The 21,493-nt window shown below is 45.2% G+C and overlaps 1 protein-coding gene across 2 annotated transcripts in view; it reads right to left on the reverse strand.

Moving 5' to 3' along the window:
* adcyap1r1b (adenylate cyclase activating polypeptide 1b (pituitary) receptor type I) overlaps window positions 1–13,724 on the reverse strand; it is an 85,636-nt gene extending 71,912 nt beyond the window's left edge. The window contains exon 1 of one of the 2 annotated variants that reach the window (XM_071346125.1): window positions 13,298–13,724. The gene's annotated coding sequence lies outside the window, so the exon portion shown is untranslated. The remainder of the gene's footprint in view (window positions 1–13,297) is intronic. The other variant, XM_071346126.1, reaches the window with a different exon arrangement.
* Between the last annotated feature and the right edge of the window lie 7,769 nt (window positions 13,725–21,493).

Here is a 21,493-nt window from a genome sequence, read left to right on the forward strand (position 1 = left end):
GCTCAGCGTTTAACACCATAATGCCATCAAAGCTCATCACTAAGCTAAGGACCCTGGGACTAAACACCTCCCTCTGCTACTGGATACTGGACTTCCTGACGGGCCGCCCCCAAGTGGTAAGGGTAGGTAAGAACACATCCGCCACGCTGATCCTCAACACGGGGCCCCTTCAGGGGTGCGTGCTCAGTCCCCTCCTGTACTCCCTGTTCACTCATGACTGCATGGCCAGGCATGACTCCAACACCATCATCAAGTTTGCCGATGACACAACAGTGGTAGGCCTGATCACCAACAACTATGAGATAGCCTATAGGGAGGAGGTCAGAGACCTGGCTATATGGTGCCAGGACAACAACCTCTCCCTCAACGTGATCAAGACAAAGGAGATGATTGTGGACTACAGGAAAAGGCTGCAGTGCAGCAGGTTGAGAGCTTCAAGTTCCTTGGTGTGTCCACATCACCAACAAACTAGTGTAACGGATGTGAAATGGCTAGCTAGTTAGCGGTGGTCCGCGCTAATAGCGTTTCAATCGGTTACGTCACTCGCTTTGAGACCCTAAAGTAGTGGTTCAAGGGCCGCGGCTTTTGTGGAGCGATGGGTAACGACGCTTCGTGGGTGACTGTTGTTGATGTGTGCAGAAGGTCCCTGGTTCACGCCCGGGGCGAGGGGACGGTCTAAAGTTATACTGTTACACTAGCATGGTCCAAACACACTAAGACAGACGTGAACAGGGCACAACAATGCCTATTCCCCCTCAGGAGACTGAAAAGATTTGGCATAGGTCCTCAGATCCTATGGTATGGCAACTGCTCGGCCTCTGACCGCAAGGCACTACAGAGGGTAGTCCGTACAGGCCCAGTACATCACTGGGGAAAAGCTTCCTGCCATCCAGGACCTCTATACCAGGCGATATCAGAGGAAGGCCCTAAAAATTGTCAAAGACTCCACGGGAAGCGGTACCGGAGAGCCAAGTCACGGTCCAAGAGGCTTCTAAACAGCTTCTACCCCCAAGTCAAAAACAGCTAATCAAAGGGCTACCCAGACCCCTCTTTTACGCTGCTGCTACTCTCTGTTTATTATTATCTATGCATAGTGACTTTTATTCTACCTACATGTACATATTACCTCAATTACCTCGACTAACCGGTGCCCCGTAACATTGACTCTGTACCTGTACCCCCCTGTATATATTATTTATTACTTTTACTTTCAAATTATTATGATTATTTTTCTTAAAACTTCTTAAAGCATTTTTAGTTAAGGGCTTGTAAGTAAGCATTTCACTGTAAGGTCTACACATGTTGTATTCGGCGCATGTGACAAATGACATTTGATTTGATTTGAAGCTCTGAAAAGAAAACACACACACAAAGAAACGGACACACACACGCGCACCTAAAATCAAATCAAATCAAATCAAATCAAATCAAATCAAATTTATTAGTCACATACACATGGTTAGCAGATGTTAATGCGAGTGTAGCGAAATGCTTGTGCTTCTAGTTCCGACAATGCAGTAATAACAACAAGTAATCTAACCTAACAATTCCGCAACTACTACCTTATACACGCAAGTGTAAAGGGATAAAGAATATGTACATAAAGATATATGAATGAGTGATGGTACAGACGGTATAGGCAAGGTGCAGTAGATGGTATAGAGTACGGTATATACCTATGAGATGAGTACTGTAGGGTATGTAAACATAAAGTGGCATAGTTTAAAGTGGCTAATGGTCCATGTATTACATAAGATGGCAAGATGCAGTAGATGATATAGAGTACAGTATATACATATACATAAGAGATGTGTAATGTAGGGTATGTAAACATTATATTAGGTGGCATTGTTTAAAGTGGCTGGTGGTACATTTTTACATAATTTCCATCAATTCCCATTTTTAAGGTGGCTGGAGCTGAGTCAGTTTGTTGGCAGCGGCCGCTAAATGTTAGTGGTGGCTGTTTAACAGTCTGATGGCCTTGAGATAGAAGCTGTTTTTCAGTCTCTCGGTCCCTGCTTGGATGCACCTGTACTGACCTCGCCTTCTGGATGATAGCGGGGTGAACAGGTAGTGGCTTGGGTGGTTGTTGTCCTTGATGATCTTTATGGCCTTCCTGTGACATCGGGTGGTGTAGGTGTCCTGGAGGGCAGGTAGTTTGCCCCGGGTGATGCGTTCTGCCGACCTCACTACCCTCTGGAGAGCCTTACGGTTGTGTGCGGAGCAGTTGCCGTACCAGGCGGTGATACAGCCCGACAGGATGCTCTCGATTGTGCATCTGTAGAAGTTTGTGAGTGCTTTTGGTGACAAGCCGAATTTCTTCAGCCTCCTGAGGTTGAAGAGGCGCTGCTGCGCCTTCTTCACAACGCTGTCTGTGTGGGTGGACCAATTCAGTTTGTCCGTGATGTGTACACCGAGGAACTTAAAACTTTCCACCTTCTCCACTACTGACCCGTCGATGTGGATAGGGGGGAGCTCCCTTTGCTGTTTCCTGAAGTCCACAATCATCTCCTTTGTTTTGTTGACGTTGAGTGTGAGGTTATTTTCCTGACACCACACTCCGAGGGCCCTCACCTCCTCCCTGTAGGCCGTCTCGTCGTTGTTGGTAATCAAGCCTACCACTGTAGTGTCGTCCGCAAACTTGATGATTGAGTTGGAGGCGTGCATGGCCACGCAGTCGTGGGTGAACAGGGAGTACAGGAGAGGGCTCAGAACGCACCCTTGTGGGGCCCCAGTGTTGAGGATCAGCGGGGTGGAGATGTTGTTACCTACCCTCACCACCTGGGGGCGGCCCGTCAGGATGTCCAGGACCCAGTTGCACAGGGCGGGGTCGAGGCCCAGGGTCTCGAGCTTGATGACGAGTTTGGAGGGTACTATGGTGTTAAATGCTGAGCTGTAGTCGATGAACAGCATTCTCACATACAGTGGGGAGAACAAGTATTTGATACACTGCCGATTTTGCAGGTTTTCCTACTTACAAAGCATGTAGAGGTCTGTAATTTTTATCATAGGTACACTTCAACTATGAGAGACGGAATCTAAAACAAAAATCCAGAAAATCACATTGTATGATTTTTAAGTAATTAATTTGCATTTTATTGCATGACATAAGTATTTGATACATCAGAAAAGCAGAACTTAATATTTGGTACAGAAACCTTTGTTTGCAATTACAGAGATCATACGTTTCCTGTAGTTCTTGACTAGGTTTGCACACACTGCAGCAGGGATTTTGGCCCACTCCTCCCTACAGATCTTCTCCAGATCCTTCAGGTTTCGGGGCTGTCGCTGGGCAATACGGACTTTCAGCTCCCTCCAAAGATTTTCTATTGGGTTCAGGTCTGGAGACTGGCTAGGCCACTCCAGGACCTTGAGATGCTTCTTACGGAGCCACTCCTTAGTTGCCATGGCTGTGTGCTTCGTGTCGTTGTCATGCTGGAAGACCCAGCCACGACCCATCTTCAATGCTCTTACTGAGGGAAGGAGGTTGTTGGCCAAGATCTCGCGATACATGGCCCCATCCATCCTCCCCTCAATACGGTACAGTCGTCCTGTCCCCTTTGCAGAAAAGCATCCCCAAAGAATGATGTTTCCACCTCCATGCTTCACGGTTGGGATGGTGTTCTTGGGGTTGTACTCATACTTCTTCTTCCTCCAAACACGGCGAGTGGAGTTAGACCAAAAAGCTCTATTTTTGTCTCATCAGACCACATGACCTTCTCCCATTCCTCCTCTGGATCATCCAGATGGTCATTGGCAAACTTCAGACAGGCCTGGACATGCACTGGCTTAAGCAGGGGGACCTTGCGTGCGCTGCAGGATTTTAATCCATGACGGCGTAGTGTGTTACTAATGGTTTTCTTTGAGACTGTGGTCCCAGCTCTCTTCAGGTCATTGACCAGGTCCTGCCGTGTAGTTCTGGGCTGATCCCTCACCTTCCTCATGATCATTGATGCCCCACGAGGTGAAATCTTGCATGGAGCCCCAGACCGAGGGTGATTGACCGTCATCTTGAACTTCTTCCATTTTCTAATAATTGCGCCAACAGTTGTTTCCTTCTCACCAAGCTGCTTGCCTATTGTCCTGTAGCCCATCCCAGCCTTGTGCAGGTCTACAATTTTATCCCTGATGTCCTTACACAGCTCTCTGGTCTTGGCCATTGTGGAGAGGTTGGAATCTGTTTGATTGAGTGTGTGGACAGGTGTCTTTTATACAGGTAACGAGTTCAAACAGGTGCAGTTAATACAGGTAATGAGTGGAGAACAGGAGGGCTTCTTAAAGAAAAACTAACAGGTCTGTGAGAGCCGGAATTCTTACTGGTTGGTAGGTGATCAAATACTTATGTCATGCAATAAAATGCAAATTAATTATTTAAAAATCATACAATGTGATTTTCTGGATTTTTGTTTTAGATTCCGTCTCTCACAGTTGAAGTGTACCTATGATAAAAATGACAGACCTCTACATGCTTTGTAAGTAGGAAAACCTGCAAAATCGGCAGTGTATCAAATACTTGTTCTCCCCACTGTAGGTATTCCTCTTGTCCAGATGGGTTAGGGCAGTGTGCAGTGTGGTTGCGATTGCGTCGTCTGTGGACCTATTGGGTCGGTAAGCAAATTGGAGTGGGTCTAGGGTGTCCGGTAGGGTGGAGGTGATATGGTCCTTGACTAGTCTCTCAAAGCACTTCATGATGACGGAAGTGAGTGCTACGGGGCGGTAGTCGTTTAGCTCAGTTACCTTAGCTTTCTTGGGAACAGGAACAATGGTGGCCCTCTTGAAGCATGTGGGAACAGCAGACTGGGCTAAGGATTGATTGAATATGTCCGTAAACACACCAGCCAGCTGGTCTGCGCATGCTCTGAGGACGCGGCTGGGAATGCCGTCTGGGCCTGCAGCCTTGCGAGGGTTAACACGTTTAAATGTTTTACTCACCTCGGCTGCAGTGAAGGAGAGCCCGCAGGTTTTGGTAGTGGGCCGTGTCAGTGGCACTGTATTATCCTCAAAGCGGGCAAAAAAGGTATTTAGCCTGTCTGGGAGCAAGACATCCTGATCCGCGACGGGGCTGCTTTTCTTTTTGTAATCCGTGATAGACTGTAGACCCTGCCACATACCCCTTGTGTCTGAGCTGTTGAATTGCGATTCAATTTTGTCTCTGTACTGGGACTTAGCCTGTTTGATAGCCTTGCGGAGAGAATAGCTACACTGTGTGTATTCGGTCATGTTTCCGGTCACCTTGCCCTGGTTAAAAGCAGTGGTTCGCGCTTTCAGTTTCACGCGAATGCTGCCGTTAATCCACGGTTTCTGGTTTGGGAATGTTTTAATCGTTGCTCTGGGTACGACATCGTCAATGCACTTCCTAATGAACTCGCTCACCGAATCTGCATATTCATCATTGTTGTTGTTGGACGCCGTGCGGAACATATTCCAATCCGCGTGATCAAAGCAGTCTTGAAGCGTGGATTCAGATTGGTCGGACCAGCGTTGAACAGACCTGAGCGCGGGAGCTTGTAGTTTTAATTTCTGTTTGTAGGCTGGAATCAACAAAATGGAGTCGTGGTCAGCTTTTCCGAAAGGAGGGCGGGGGAGGGCCTTATATGCGTCGCGGAAGTTAGTATAACAATGGTCCAGAGTTCTGCCAGCCCTGGTCGGACAATCGATGTGCTGATAGAATTTAGGGAGTTTTGTTTTTAGATTAGCCTTGTTAAAATCCCCAGCTACGATGAATGCAGCCTCAGGGTGTGTGGTTTCCAGTTTACAGAGAGTCAGATAGAGTTCGTTCAGGGCCATCGATGTGTCTGCTTGGGGGGGAATATATATATACGGCTGTGATTATGACCGAAGTGAATTCCCTTGGTAGATACACACTACACACCTACACACTATGTTGGCGGGGGGATGAAAACAGGCAAAGAGCTGCGTTCCCATGCAAGATGCTTTCGTGTGTGTACACACTGTGCTCCCTTTGATGTGACCCTAGACTCCACATCAGTTGGGAGAATGATGGAGAATATATTTAACTTCAGAGGATATCTGTCCTCCATATATTCTTCCCTTCTCCAGGAATGGTATTAGTGTGTGTTAATACAGGATAATGCCCGGACCAATCCTTGAGTTAGTCACTGAAGTCTGCCGCTCTATATTTAGACATAGGATTTATGAACGAAATTAACATACACAGACGTATCTCACTCTTCATTATTAATAGGGAGAGAGAGAGAGAGAGAGAGCGGGCGAGAGAAAGAGAGAGGGATAAAGAACAAGAAGGAGAGAGATGAGAGAGAGAGAGGATAGAGAACAAGGAGTGAGCGAGAGAGCAGAGAGAGAGAAAGAGAGAGAGGGGGGGATAGAGAACAAGAAGGAGAGAGAGAGGGGGAGAGAGAAGAGGGTGGAGAGAGAAATAAGTAAAGAAATGGAGAGAATCAGACAGACCGAGTAAGAGGGGAAAGAAAGAGAAAATGTTCAGACAGAAGGCTCTTCATCAAAATCAAAGCTGCCCTGGTTTCTTGCTCCCATTCTGTCTTTATTTCCCATAAGGCACCGGGGAACTGTATGCATATAGTACAGGCTAAAGCAGCATTTTCCAACCCAAAGTGTGCACATTTTGTTTTTAATTAAGTTAATGCTATTTAGTTGTTGCTATTAGGGCTGGGCGGTATACCGTATTTTACTATATACCGGTATTTATCCACGGACTGGTTTGGGTTTTTACTTTACCTTCTATAACGATATTTGAATGTTTGGTTTGTTAAATGTGATACGCCGTGTGTAACGTCCATGTTTTATAGTTTACTCCGCTACTTGAGTCATCCCTCTCTGCTCTCTCTCTCCACGCTGCTTTCCACACAGACCTTGTTCCACCCCGTCACTCAAAGAGCGCATTTGTTGTTGCTTGACCATGAGACACTTTCGTTCAGTCTGCATGGTCAATGTTGATGACAACGATGCTGTTTACAACTTTGATCTAAGTATAAATCTACAAGCGTTCTATAATTACAATATTAGTTTGTGTTTCTTACATCTGCAAACAGCTAGTTTGTGTTTTCTTTGGAAGTTAAGCTAAATCGTGTTAGCCACTAATGCTATTGGCTAGTTAGCTGGCTTGCTAACTAGCTAATAAAAGTACTGACTCAGAGCAAACGTAGCTAGCTAATACAGCCTGATACCAGTGCTGGTGGAGGCTTAAATCAGCATGTTGTTTGTGCAACAGTATCTTCTAAATCAAAGAGGAATAGGCGAAGCATGAATATGTTGGCTATATGAATAAAGATTGAATGTAGCCAAATATTATAGGCTCCCCTAGGAAACACGGAACATCACTTTGGTTCCTACCCTGTCACAATAACTCATCCATGGAATTTCCATTTGTTGTCATGTCAAACAACACTGTATTCAAAGTGCCCACCATTATTTATACTCTAACTATAGAATTATAATAAACATTCTATTTCCATGATTCCAAAAGTTCACCCAAGTGTTTTGATCTAAATCACAAATGCAACATTTGGTTAAAAATAAAGCCTAGAATTTTTGCCCATATCGTGGCAGTGTGGAAATGATCTGAAATGAGTGCAGGAAACGCAGAAATGTATGGAAATGCAGGAAATTATTTTAGGTTGAAGTTGAATTCAACAGTATCAAACAATCCAAATGGAGAAAGACCCATTGAAATAATTTAGCCAACCTAGTGTCACGCACTACTCATAAAGCAAATTTAGAACTTTTATTAATCAAAAACATAAAATATAGAGGTCGACCGATTAATCGGCATGGCCGATTAATTAGGGTCGATTTCAAATTTTCATAACAATCGGTAATCAGCCTTTTTGGACACTGATTATGGCCGATTACATTGCAATCCACGAGGAGATTGTGTGGCAGGCTGACCACCTGTTACGCGAGTGCAGTATCAAAAAGGTAAGTTGCTAGCTAGCATTAAACTTATCTTATAAAAAACAATCAATCTTCACATAATCACTAATTAACTACACATGGTTGATGATATTACTAGGTTAACTAGCTTGTCCTGTGTTGCATATAATCAAAGCGGTGCCTGTTAATTTATCATCGAATCATAGCCTACTTCAATTTCGTCAAACGGGTGACGATTTCACAAAAGCACATTCGCAAAAAAAGAACAATCATTGCACAAATGTACCTAACCATAAACATGAATGCCTTCCTTAAAATCAATACACAGAAGTATATGTTTTTAAATCTGCATATTTAGTTAAAAGAAATGCATGTTAGCAGGCAATATTAACTAGGGAAATTGTGTCACTTTTCTTGCGTTCTGTGCAAGCAGACTCAGGGTATATGCAGCAGTTTGGGCTGCCTGGCTCGTTGCGAACTGTGTGAAGACCATTTCTTCCTAACAAAGACCGTAATTAATTTGCCAGAATTTTACATAATTATGACATAACATTGAAGGTTGTGCAATGTAACAGCAATATTTAGACTTAGGGTTGCCACCCGTTGGATGAAATACGGAACGGTTCCGTATTTCACTGAAAGAATAAACGTTTTGTTTTTTAAATGATAGTTTCCGGATTTGACCATATTAATGACCAAAGGCTCGTATTTCTGTGTGTTTATTATAATTTAGTCTGATTTGATATTTGATAGAGCAGTCTGACTGAGCGGTGGTAGGCTGCAGCAGGCTCGTAAGCATTCATTCAAACAGCACTTTACTGCGTTTGCCAGCAGCTCTTAGCAATGCTTGAAGCATTGCGCTGTTTATGACTTCAAGCCTATGAACTCCCGATATTAGGCTGGCAATACTATAGTGCCTATAAGAACATCCAATAGTCAAAGGTCTATGAAATACAAATGGTATAGAGAGAAATAGTCGACACATCATAATTCCTATAATAACTACATCCTAAAACTTCTTAACTGGGAATATTAAAGACTCATGTTAAAAGGAACCACCAGCTTTCATATGTTCTCATGTTCTGAGCAAGGAATTTAAACGTTAGCTTTTTTACATGGCACATATTGCACTTATACTTTCTTCTCCAAAACTGTTTTGCATTATTTAAACCAAACTGAACATGTTTCATAATTTATTTGAGAATAAATTGATTTTATTTATGTATTATAATAAGTTAAAATAAAAGTGTTCATTGTTCATTCAGTATTGTTGTAATTGTCATTATTACAAATATATATTTAACAATCGGCAGATTAATCGGTATCGGCTTTTTTTGGGTCCTCCAATAATCGGTATCGGCATTGAAAAATCATAATCGGTCGACCTCCAACAAAATACCGTCAAAATTTTGAAAAATAGCATGATATGATTTTTATATCGCCCAGCCCTAGTTGCTATCTAAGAACAGTATACGTAAGTAACAGTCCTGATATGTCCGTCCTCCCTTGAGAGAGGTGAGTGCAGCATTCTGTCATCTGTATCTGTATGGTGCTGTTGATATATTATACAGTGCACACCTCTCTCAGTTTATACTAGCAGCTTTGTCACTACTGACCTCTCCTTCCTCCCAGTGGTTCACACTCTACTCCCAGGACACTGACTGCTACTAATACTGATAGTGGTCCTCTACTATACACAGCATCCTGGATCAGTACAGTGAGGTGGATCACACAGACCTAGAGCACTGACTAAGCAAGTGTTTCGGTGTTTCAGGTCAGGTAACTCAGAGGTCAGAGGTCACAGTGCAACAGAGTGTTTACGGGGCTGTTGCCGTGCATGCCGTGAGATCATGTTATCGTCTCGCCATGGCGCCCGCTGGCTACACAGTTACACGTCGCGTTAGAGCACTTTCACGGCTGAGGTCATCAATGTCGACACTCACAACTCAGCCCTGCTCCTTTAGTTGTGTCATACGTACTCCACCATAGATAACTCCTGCCTTACATCCCTCGTCCCCTCCTCCTTACTCCCTCCCTCCATCCCCCTATCTCTGCCCTTACACCTTTTAAGTTTATCCCCCTCTCTCTTCACAGACACCTCCTCCTATCTCCACCCCCCCTCTCTCTTCCCCTACCTCCCTCCATCCCCCCTTTCTTCCCCTACCTCCCTCTGTACCCCCTTTCCCTCTCTCTTCCCATACCTCCCTCCATCCCCCTTTCCCTCTCTCTTCCCCTACCTCTCCGTTCCTCCTTTGCCTTTCTCTTCCTCTATCTCCCTCCATCCCCGCTTTCCCTCCCTCTTCCTCTGCAGCTACTACCCCCCAGTACATACCTCTCACTCCCTCTACACCTCTTCCTCCCTCCATCCCTCTATCTTCCCTCTCCCTCTTCCCTGCTCTCACTGACTGTCACACTACATTAACCAATGAGTTTCAGATGAGTGAGTAGTGTCTCCGACCCTGGCGTGGTCTGGCTGCTCTCTACAGTATGTGGTGAAATGAAAACATCACTGAGAGGTAGGAGAGTTCTGGGCCTGTGTCCATGAAGCCTCTCAGACTAGGAGTGCTGATCTAGGATCAGGTCCGCCTTGTCTATGCAATTGTACTGATTGTGATCTAAAAGTCAAAACTGATCCTAGATCCGCACTCCTACTCTGTGATGATTTATGAATCCCGTACCAGTACTAACTAGCTGCTATATGGTAAACTGCGAAGGGAGGGATGTGCATTGTGCACTGCGTAGTAGAGCACCATACTGTAGGACTAAGTGCAAATTAAAACATCACTTCCTTGTATTGTGGTTGTGGCACCACATCAACATGAAGAACAAGGAGTCCCTTTATTTAACTAAGTAGCATAAAGATGCTCAGTCTGTTTGACTTTGTCTTTAGTGTAGTGCTGCTGAGCTGTAACTGGGTCCCATGCCTAATGTCCTTTCCTCCTCCTCTGGGCTCGGGGTTCTGCTACACTGGCCTGGCAGCACTGTTAAATGGGCTGTTTAAATCTTTAACTATTATTACTCATTCACTCCTCCTTTTGAGTGAGACTGCAGCCATATTGTTTGTATACACAGATTGGCAAATACTGCCAATACTGTGTTTAACCATTATCAAGGAGCAAAGAAAACTACCCATCCCCCAAAACACACACACACACGCACACGCACACACACACAATTTACATGAATACAGTTTAAACACACACACACATTTCAGGCAGATCACTCAAGAGTGACTTTGAAATTGGACATCTATCCATGTTCAAAGGACATCGGGTAATGTCTTTATAAACGGCCACTAGGGGCAACAGTGAGCGCTATTACCATCAAGTAGGATTGGGTTTTGCTAGGGCCTAACCATTCGAAATTATGTTTTGGAGAAACAGAACAATACTGAGCAGGAGTTAACCAAGGGTGTCAAAAACACTTAGAAATTTGACGTTTGGAGAAACATGGGTAAACGGCCTAATTCTGCAGTGAAAATGTGAGAGCTAGTTGCACATTCAGTACGCCTACGCATGTACACAATATTCAGTGGTTTGCTGCATATACTTTGTTTTGCAAATCAGCTGGTAGTTATTAAGATTAATCAATTTGATGGCACAGAGGCTTTGTAGAACCAACCATCAGACCAGCGTCCACAGAGGACAGACTCCAGCCACGCACGCACGCACGCACGCACGCATGCACGCACGCACGCACGCACGCACACACACACACACACACACACACACACACACACACACACACAGTATATTTACCAGGAGCAGGAGAAAAAGGGAAAGCTATATAGTATAAAGCTGCTAGCGTATATTCCCAGTCTTCTACAGTATAACCTTTGCTAACAGCAGGGAGGAGAGGAGAGATGAGAAAGCTGGGAGAAGAGGAGAGAAGGGAGGAAAGAAGAGAAGGGAGGGAGGAGAGAAAATAGGAGAGAAGGGAAGGGAGGAGAGAAAGGAGTGATTTCATTGATAGAATGACAGGTTGCAAGGTCACACAGCTGTTTCCTACAGGGTGTGGGCTTTCTGTATATACAGGAACAGGACCATATAGTGTATGTGCATCCTGTATAAAGAAGGCTTGGATTATACCATGGTCTTGTGTTTGAATCCATATTTTTTATTAATGTATTGTGTGGAAACTAGGGAAAGATGTAAACATTGATCTCAGCAATTTGAGTTTTACACAGAAATAGCCATCTATAGAGCTTGCTATCCATATTATAGACATGCTGGGTTTTCTGTGGTTGGAAAATGATTAGCATAGCAACAATCCAATAGCAAATCATATTAGCATGATAATCAATCATACAATTATGCTGGACTGCTGTGAGCCCTGGTGCACTGTGGACATTTTGGTATAGCCTAGGCAAAATGTCTTATACAAAGTATAAAATATACCCATGATACACATCCTGGATGGTTATATTTTTTAGATAAAAATGACGCTAATTATTGGGAGGGGCAGTATTAACAATTGATATGAAGACAATAATGCTGTGGGCGTGGTGTGTTATAGCAGCTTACGTAGCTATAGACCAGACATATATAAATGATATATTATTACACGTATAAAACAGCAATTGTGTTTTGTTAAAATGTTATGTTATTGTTGTCTTATAACAATAGCATTATATATAAAAAATTGGCTGCGTTTGAGAATAGCTGTAAAAAGCAGTAACAGAAAGGATGCTTGAAGAAGCTTTTCATAGTGTGGCCTTCAATTACGACGGCAAACATAAATCAATACCCCTCTATTAAAACGTGCTTTATAAATGGCAATTAATTGAGTCCATTGACAAAGAGATATGTTGTCAGATGACAGTGGCCCTGTAAATAAATATATAACTGCATTCTGAGCCTAACATATAATTCAATTGATGGGAGAAAAAAACACCCAATTTACCCACACCATTGGATGGTTCTTGATGCACAAGGGCAGTGTGTGTTGTTTCAATTTCAATCGGCTTAAATGTATTGTCTTCTATACATTATCTTTCCTCTTTCTCTCTATGGGCAAACATCAACCTACCAGCGACTGTAAAGTATCCCTCTAAGCTCAACTCTCCCCCAACACATGCCGCAAGATGCCCGGTCCCCGCGAGGCGATGGTGAGGCGCGCTCGGATCATACTGATACACACACCGGCTGCGGTGCAGACTGCATACCGTTATTCGCTCTTGTTCCCATGCGAAGCAAGGCACGGAAATCAATAAGGCTGCATGTTAAATAACATCAGAAATATAAATCTCATCTACACTGTTCTCTGAAATGTGCAGATAAACGCCGTAGTAACCGCAAAAGAGAAAGACAACCATTTGTCGTAGCCTATGCAAAACACTTTAGAGGAGATTGGTAGGCCATTACGTGATGATGAATAGGCAGACTAGTATTGCTTCAGAAGGAGCGGTTGGGTTGATAATAAATCTTACCATCTCAACGGTGATATCCATAAAACCACAGCACGACTTGAGTGAAATCTCCTTCTTGGTTTTCAGTGTTGGAGGGGAGAGGAGGAGAACCGCAACACCGCACGCTTTCGTGGTGCAAAGCAACTCCCTCAGGGCGCAGACGGACGGCCAGGGAACTTGTGAGTTCAGTTAAGCAGGTTCTCCTCACTCGACACCATTTATGAGGGTATTCGCGTTGCAAGAGAGAGGGGCAAAGTTAGAGAATTGAAGATAATTGGAAAATTTTGTGTTCAACGCAGATCTGACTCCGTCTGTGACTCGAATCTCGGTTCGGGGAATTATGATTGTTGATATTTAATCATGCCATTCCACTGCCCTGCGGTTAACTGCGTGTGGTCACGTCGCTCGATCATGAAGTATGCGCTGCGCATTTCAACAAGCATGCCTCTCTCTCTCTCTCTCGTTCTCTCAACACTGAGACAATGCTGTACGTGCACTAACACCCCCACCGAACAGCTGTTTCAAGCCGAGCGTAGTTAGTGAAACCTAACTATCCACACACACTAACTACATAGTGAAACGATATGTTGTCACTTTGTTATGAGTGGATCAACATGCACTGGATAAATGCTGCATATTTTGTCTCTGTATATAGTCTAATGTTTCAAATCCGTCTTTGTCAATTGATTGGAGGTAAAAGAACAACACAATACTGTCATCTCCATTGACTGTCTAGCCAAAATAGAAAGGCACAGATGGACACCTGCCATTAGGCCCAAGAATGACAAACACTTGGAGAAGAACACCATTAGATTGAATTTAGTTTGAACATGTTGAGTATCAACATTACACTTAATTTGGCTGCTTTCAATGCTTTCTACATATTGACAAATTTGATCACAGCAAAAATACCTTTTATTTGTCTTTCAATGCTTTGTCTTTATATATTGGTACAAAATTCGATCCAGCCGGGAACCCATTGCATAAGACTCATCCCCAGAGCCGTTGAAGATTAGCCAAACACTGCTCACTTGCTCGTAAAATCCCATACGCACAATATTTGAACAAAATTTTTGTAAATCTCCATCGATGGCCTTTCACTGGAATAATAATTTAAGTTTCAATTGTGATGACGCATGTACGGGGGAGGACAAGCAGGCAGGCCTTTAGAGAAGTGTATCTAAAAATATGCTCTCTCTCTCTGACTGACTGACTGACATCAACATTCTGTTTTTCTACCGGAGAAGAGAGGAACAAGGAAAACAAACCCAGAGCTCTCTTACTTTCTTTCTCAAGGTGGCAAAGAAATCTGATCCCTACATCGGCCTGCCTCCTAGTCTGCCTGCCTCCTGGTCTGCCTGCCTCCCTCCCTCTTGGTCTGCCTGCCTCCTGGTCTGCCTGGCTCCCTCCCTCCTGGTCTGCCTGTCTCCTGGTCTGCCTGCCTCCCTCCCTCCTGGTCTGCCTGCCTCCTGGTCTGCCTGCCTCCCTCCCTCCTGGTCTGCCTGTCTCCTGGTCTGCCTGCCTACCTCCCTCCCTCCTGGTCTGCCTGCCTCCTGGTCTGCCTGCCTCCCTCCCTCCTGGTCTGCCTGCCTCCCTCCCTCCTGGTCTGCCTGCCTCCTGGTCTGCCTGCCTCCTGGTCTGCCTGCCTCCCTCCCTCCTGGTCTGCCTGCCTCCTGGTCTGCCTGCCTCCCTCCCTCCTGGTCTGCCTGTCTCCTGGTCTGCCTGCCTACCTCCCTCCCTCCTGGTCTGCCTGCCTCCTGGTCTGCCTGCCTCCCTCCCTCCTGGTCTGCCTGCCTCCTGGTCTGCCTGCCTACCTCCCTCCCTCCTAGTCTGCCTGCCTCCTGGTCTGCCTGACTGCCTCCCTCCCTCCTGGTCTGCCTGCCTCCTGGTCTGCCTCCCTCCCTCCTGGTCTGCCTGTCTGCTGGTCTGCCTCCCTCCCTCCTGGTCTGCCTGCCTCCTGGTCTGACTGCCTGCCTCCCTCCCTCCTGGTCTGCCTGTCTGCTGGTCTGCCTCCCTGCCTCCCTCCCTCCCTCCTGGTCTGCCTGTCTGCTGGTCTGCCTACCTGCCTCCCTCCCACCTGGTCTGCCTGCCTCCTGGTCTGACTGCCTACCTCCCTCCCTCCTGGTCTAACTGCCTGCTGGTCTGCCTCCCTGCCTCCCTCCCTCCTGGTCTGACTGCCTGCTGGTCTGCCTCCCTGCCTCCCTCCCTACTGGTCTGCCTGTCTGCCTCCCTCCCTCCCTCCTGGTCTGACTGCCTGCTGGTCTGCCTGACTGCCTCCCTCCATCCTGGTCTGTCTGCCTGCTGGTCTACCTCCCTGCCTCCCTCCCTCCTGGTCTACCTGACTGCCTCCCTGCCTCCCTCCCTCCCTTCTGGTCTGCCTGTCTGCTGGTCTGCCTCCCTCCCTCCTGGTCTGACTGCCTGCTGGTCTGCCTGACTGCCTCCCTCCGTCCTGGTCTGTCTGCCTGCTGGTCTGCCTCCCTGCCTCCCTCCCCCTGGTCTGACTGCCTGCTGGTCTGCCTCCCTCCGTCCTGGTCTGTCTGCCTGCTGGTCTACCTGACTGCCTCCCTGCCTCCCTCCCTCCCTTCTGGTCTGCTTGGGGAAAAACAGATATCAGATATGAAAGACAAGAGTTATGAGAGCAGGTGGTTGAGTAGGGTTCCAGTATGAGCAACATAATAGCAGTAATAACATTAATAAAGGCACTCAATGATACCAGTTTGGGTTGTCTTTCCCATAATCTCACTACTTGTAACTTCGTCTAAGTCATCCATCACGATAGAGTTATTCTGTATCTCACAGCCATTTTGAGCTTGATGGATTTCTCTGTAACTACAAATGGGAAGTGGGAGCAATGTGGAGTAGTCAATAACACACTTATAACACACAGAACTACTCACTCACTCACACACACCCACATACCAACACTTTCTCTCAATTCATATCTCTCTCTTTCTCTCTCTCTCTCTCTTTCCTTATCTCGTTCCCTCTCTCCGTCCTGCTGTCTTCAGGCCTGGCCTCCCACACAGTAGAAGCGGTGACTCAGGCACCTCCAGCATGCTTTAATGTGATTCCTCTCTGACATGAAGAGAGAATGGGAGGGGGGAGAGAGAGATAAAGAGAGAATGGGAGGGGGGAGAGAGAGATAAAGAGAGAGAGGATGAGAGAGAGAGGATGAGAGAGAGAGGATGAGAGAGAGAGAGAGAGAGAGAGAGATGAGAGAGAGAGAGAGAGAGAGAGAGAGAGAGAGAGAGAGAGAGAGAGAGAGAGAGAGAGAGAGAGAGAGAGAGAGAGAGAGAGAGAGAGAGAGAGAGAGAGAGAGAGAGAGAGAGAGAGAGAGAGAGAGAGAGAGAGAGAGAGAGAGAGAGAGAGAGAGAGAGAGAGTTCTATACATTCGCTTTGGCAATGTACGTGGTAACACTTTCCATGCCAATAACGCCTTTTGAATTTGAGAGAGTGAGAGCGATCAGGCAGAAGCAAGCAGCTCAGCTCAGAGATCCACTGCTCTCGGTGGAGCCATTACGAGCTAGGTGCTAGGGTGTAAGAGCTAGGGGCTAGGGTGTGGAAGCTAGGGGCTGTGGTTTTTCTGGGGCCTAGGGTGCGGAAGCTAAGGTCTGGGGGCTAGGTTGTGGAAGCTAGGGGCTGTGGTCTTTCTGGGGGCTGGGATGTGAGGGCTGGAGGCTGACTGGAGATTTCCACTGGCATCATCTGGCTCAGCATCCTCATAAAAACACCAATACAGAGCTCCATGTGACCTACGACCTCTCTCCTTGCCTCACTGACTGATGCACTCATGCACTCACTCATCCAGATTAAAGGTTAAATTAATATGATCGTGACCACCGTTTTTCTTTTGGTGTATAGACCTGTATAGCCTCTCATATACCCAGGAACATATAGCTACACAATTCTGCCTTGATAAAATTAAGTGCATCCCCTCCTGATCGTGGATGTAAGGCAGCAATCAGGAGACTTCCTGAGTGAATTGAAATGTGTTCAGGCGTTTTTAGAGGTCCACTGCTGCGGTGACATCATCACTAATTTATCCTCTTTTTGGAGGGAAATGATATGCCACTGCTGTATGGTGTTACCATGGCAACTGGCTTGTTTCAATGTTTCGGGGTGCGGAGGGGGTGTGGAGGGGTGACAAGAGTAGGGTAATTATGGATGCAGGGTCGGGAACGTGGGCTAGAGGGCAGTGGAGTCAGGATGTGTTTGTGAATGGGGGATGGGGAGATGGGTGGATGGAGGATGGAGGGATAGAGGAGGGGCTATGAAAGAGGAGGAGATATGAAAGTCAGGAAGAAAGAAAAGAGAAAACTCTCCACACATGAATGGTTTCATAGTCAATCACAGTATCATGCCTTAGCCCCCCAGGGCAGGCAATACTGCCAAGCAACCACATCCATAACTACATCAGTATGTACTAGAAAGATAAATAATGCTGTTCTTTCAGAGAAATGTTGTAAATATATCATGTTACTCCAAAAACACTAATTCACGCACAGTATACACACAGCTCATATTGAATGAAGTATACAAACCTGTGGACGCACAGATGCACGGACGCACCCACAAAAGCATGCACAAATGCTAGTGGTCCATGCACTTGCATGCATACACTAGAAACATCTGTGCACACACAAATCATGAACTGATACATCTTCTTGGAACATGGGCTGTGCTTCATGACGAAGGAAGAACAGTGATTACCACTCACAGTTTGGCAAGTATAGTCACATCACTGTTAATCAACCGAGAGACAACCCACTGTTACTGTTAAATCTACAAAGAAACTTACGCTTGTATCAACACTGGCTCTGAGCTCTGAACTCTGCCAAGGCACACATGTAGATTTAGAGACAGAGACATATTTGCCTTGTATCCGGTAGGAGCATCAGGGAGGCATCTAACCTAACAGCCATTTCATCTTATAGCCACAAGACTAAAACAGAACACACACAGTTACAGCTCAGGTCATCTCTTCTCTTCTTCGCTCTCTGCTCTCACCATTCATAAGTGGACTGCTGCTCCTATATTGTGTGCTAATCGTTCCTGACAGAGCCAATGTTCATTTGTGAAGGTTACCGATAGCGGATATACTTGGAGTTGAGGGGGTGAGGAGGAGGGGGGGGGGACTGGGGAGAGAGTGTGTCGGTAGAGTGAATGCCAGGGTGATGAATGCTAGCAGGGACGGACTGTGAATGTTAGGTAATGTAAATATGACCCTTTTCTTTCTTTCTTTTTCTTTCTTTCTTTCTTTCTTTCTTTCTTTCTTTCTTTCTTTCTTTCTTTCTTTCTTTCTTTCTTTCTTTCTTTCTTTCTTTCTCCCCCTCTCTCACTCTCTATTCCTCTCAATCTCTATCTCTCACTCTCTCTCTCTCTCTACCACTGAGTCCTTGTGCTGCCGTGGCAATAACACAAATTGAAATCACCATGGCAACAGTTCTACCTGAACGCAAGGCTGTGGAAAAGAGCGAATGAAGGAGAAATGGAGAGAGATAGGGAGAGAGATTGGAAGAGGGACAGGGAGATGGAGTGAGAGGTGGAGAGAGAGAGAAGAGAGAGATAGAAAGAGAGAGAAGAGAGAGAGACAAAGAAGAGAGAGAGAGAGCGAGCGAGAGAGAGAAGAGAGAGAGCGATATATATATAGAGAGAGAGAGAGAGAGAGAGAGAGAGAGAGAGAGAGAGAGAGAGAGAGAGAGAGAGAGAGAGAGAGAGAGAGAGAGAGAGAGAGAGAGAGAGAGAGAGAAGGAGAGAGAGAGAGAGAGAGAGAGAGAGAGAGAGAGAGAGAGAGAGAGAGAGAGAGAGAGAGAGAGAGAGAGAGAGAGAGAGAGAGAGAGAGCTCTCATAAAACATCATGATTTATGAAGGTTTGGAAACTAACATTTGCAACATGTCCGTTTTTCACACCAGCTTAGTCCCAAATGGCACCCTGTTCCCTATATAGTGCACTACTTTTTACCAGGGCCCATAGTAGTGCACTAGGGAATAGGGTGCCATTTGGGACATATTTGGAGAGAAAGAGAAGGGCTGCTGAGACACAACATATGTTTTTCTTTGAGTGAATCTTTATTTTTTCTCTTTCGTCTCTTTTCTTTGCTCTACGTACCCTTTGCTTTACCAGTAAAAACATGCCTCTCTGTCACCCTGATGTTCAAATCATTCTCCAGTTTCCATGGCAAAAATCATTTTTTGTCCTAGTCAGTCTTATATTATTTACATGAAACGGCATTGCCTCTACAGTTGCAGAATTCTGGAATAGATGTTATCATGTTGATGGATGATTAACAGATGTTTGTTGAATTCTGAGTTGTACACATTTTTGCACAGATTTTTGCTCTTTTGGTTGATGAAAATGTCACTTGTTATCTTAGTAGACTTTAATCAAGTCTCAACGTTCTTCATGTTGTTCAAGTACACTCTTAGAAAATGTGCTATCTAGAACCTCAAAGTGTATGGCTGTCCCCATACGAGAACCCTTATGTCGTGTCTTTGGCTATGCCGGATTAAGTGATATGACATGCTATTCTATAAAATCCTTTCTCTGTAATTAATATTACCTGATTGAGCTAATCATGTAAATGTAATTAACTAGAAAGCCGGGGCACCACGAAAGAGTGTTTATAGAGCTGTTATCTTCTGAATAAACTCTGAAAGACCTAGTAATATTTTACATCAATAGCAGTCAATATTAAACATCACCTTATTTCAGTCTCATCTGAAAGTTGTAAATTCTTGGTTATCTTCACGAACCCTGGCTAACAAGTTGAATCAGCAATACAAAATTGAGTTTAATTATTTATTTACTAAATACTTAACTAATCACACAGAATTACATATACACAGAATGAATCATACCGTGATTACAAATTATGTCATAAAGGAAAACGTCCCTAGCGGACGGAACAGATATGACAGCTGGTTACACAAAGAAAAGTGGGTTGGGTTTGAGTGAAAGAGCGGGAAGACTGAGGAACAAAGGGAGAAGCTATCGTAAATACAGTATCTTATGCATTCTAAATTATCGCCCATTTGGAAAAGGAAAATGCAATAAATATTTACTCTGAGCTGCGCTCCAGTAGGTTGGTGGTAGATGGAAGGCCGTGTTGCCCAACAGAGTCCTTTGTCCTTTGAAGAGTGTCTCTGGTGGTGAACGGGATACGTTGTAGTGTCGTCGTTGTGTTGTAGATGGGATACTCTGTCCGTCCATTCCTAGCCCACGTTTGCAGCTGCTGTTGCTAACTCAACGGCTAGGAGGTATCACTTCTGTAGCGAATAAGAGTTCAAAATTCATACCTTTCGCAACCAAAGCTCACGCTGAGGTTGGCTTCGTTCTCTAGTTATTATCTGAATCCTTCTGACATCGGACCGTCGTCCTAATGCACCCGGAACAGGAGGTTACATTTTCGTCAAGGGCTTATATAGTGGAGGGAGAGAAGGGTGTGTTTCATAGTTTATAACACATGTCTCTTCACAGGGGCTGGCCACTGATTGAGCAGAGCTCTAATCTTATGAAAACCCAATTCTCTCATTTGGAAGCTAAAATTACATTTAATCTTTTCACAAATAGTTTCATTTAAATTGCACAACAATTCCATGTGAATGCGATAACTATAATGTGTAGACTTTCCTAGATACAGTTTATGTCGTCCTGTCATCAGTCATAATGTCTCAGATGACTACCGAACTGACATCATATTCATTAGGTACCAACGCATATTTTCAACTAGTCCTATTACCGAAATATGGTTCCTTTCCCTCCACTTGTTTGATGTTCCCAGACTCTCTATGTTTAACAAAGGCTATTCAAGAGTCCCTCAGTAGAGTCAGAGAGAGAGGGAAGGGAGAAAGGTACTTATGGGGGAGGTCATAAACCTTACCCACAGGCCAACGTCATGACACTTTGAAGAACCCATTTTGGTTCCAGAGTGAACCGTTTTGGGTTCGATGTAGAACCCAAAAGGGTTTTACCTGGAACCAAAAATGGTTCTAGAAAAGGGTTTCCGTATGGGTTCTCCTATGGCACAACCCTAGAGACAACCCTTTTGGAGGGTTGGAGAGGAGATTAAGAAAATAGGAGATGAGGAGTTGAGGAGTTGAGGAGGAGGTGAGGAGGAGAGGGATAGGGGGAGAGAGGAGGAGGTGAGGAGGAGAGGGAGAGAGGGAGAGAAGAGAAAAGCCATAGTTGGTTTGACAAAGCATTTTCTACTGGATCAT

This window comes from Salvelinus alpinus, chromosome 16 (genome assembly GCF_045679555.1).
Source record: "Salvelinus alpinus chromosome 16, SLU_Salpinus.1, whole genome shotgun sequence".
Taxonomy (NCBI): Eukaryota; Metazoa; Chordata; class Actinopteri; order Salmoniformes; family Salmonidae; genus Salvelinus; species Salvelinus alpinus.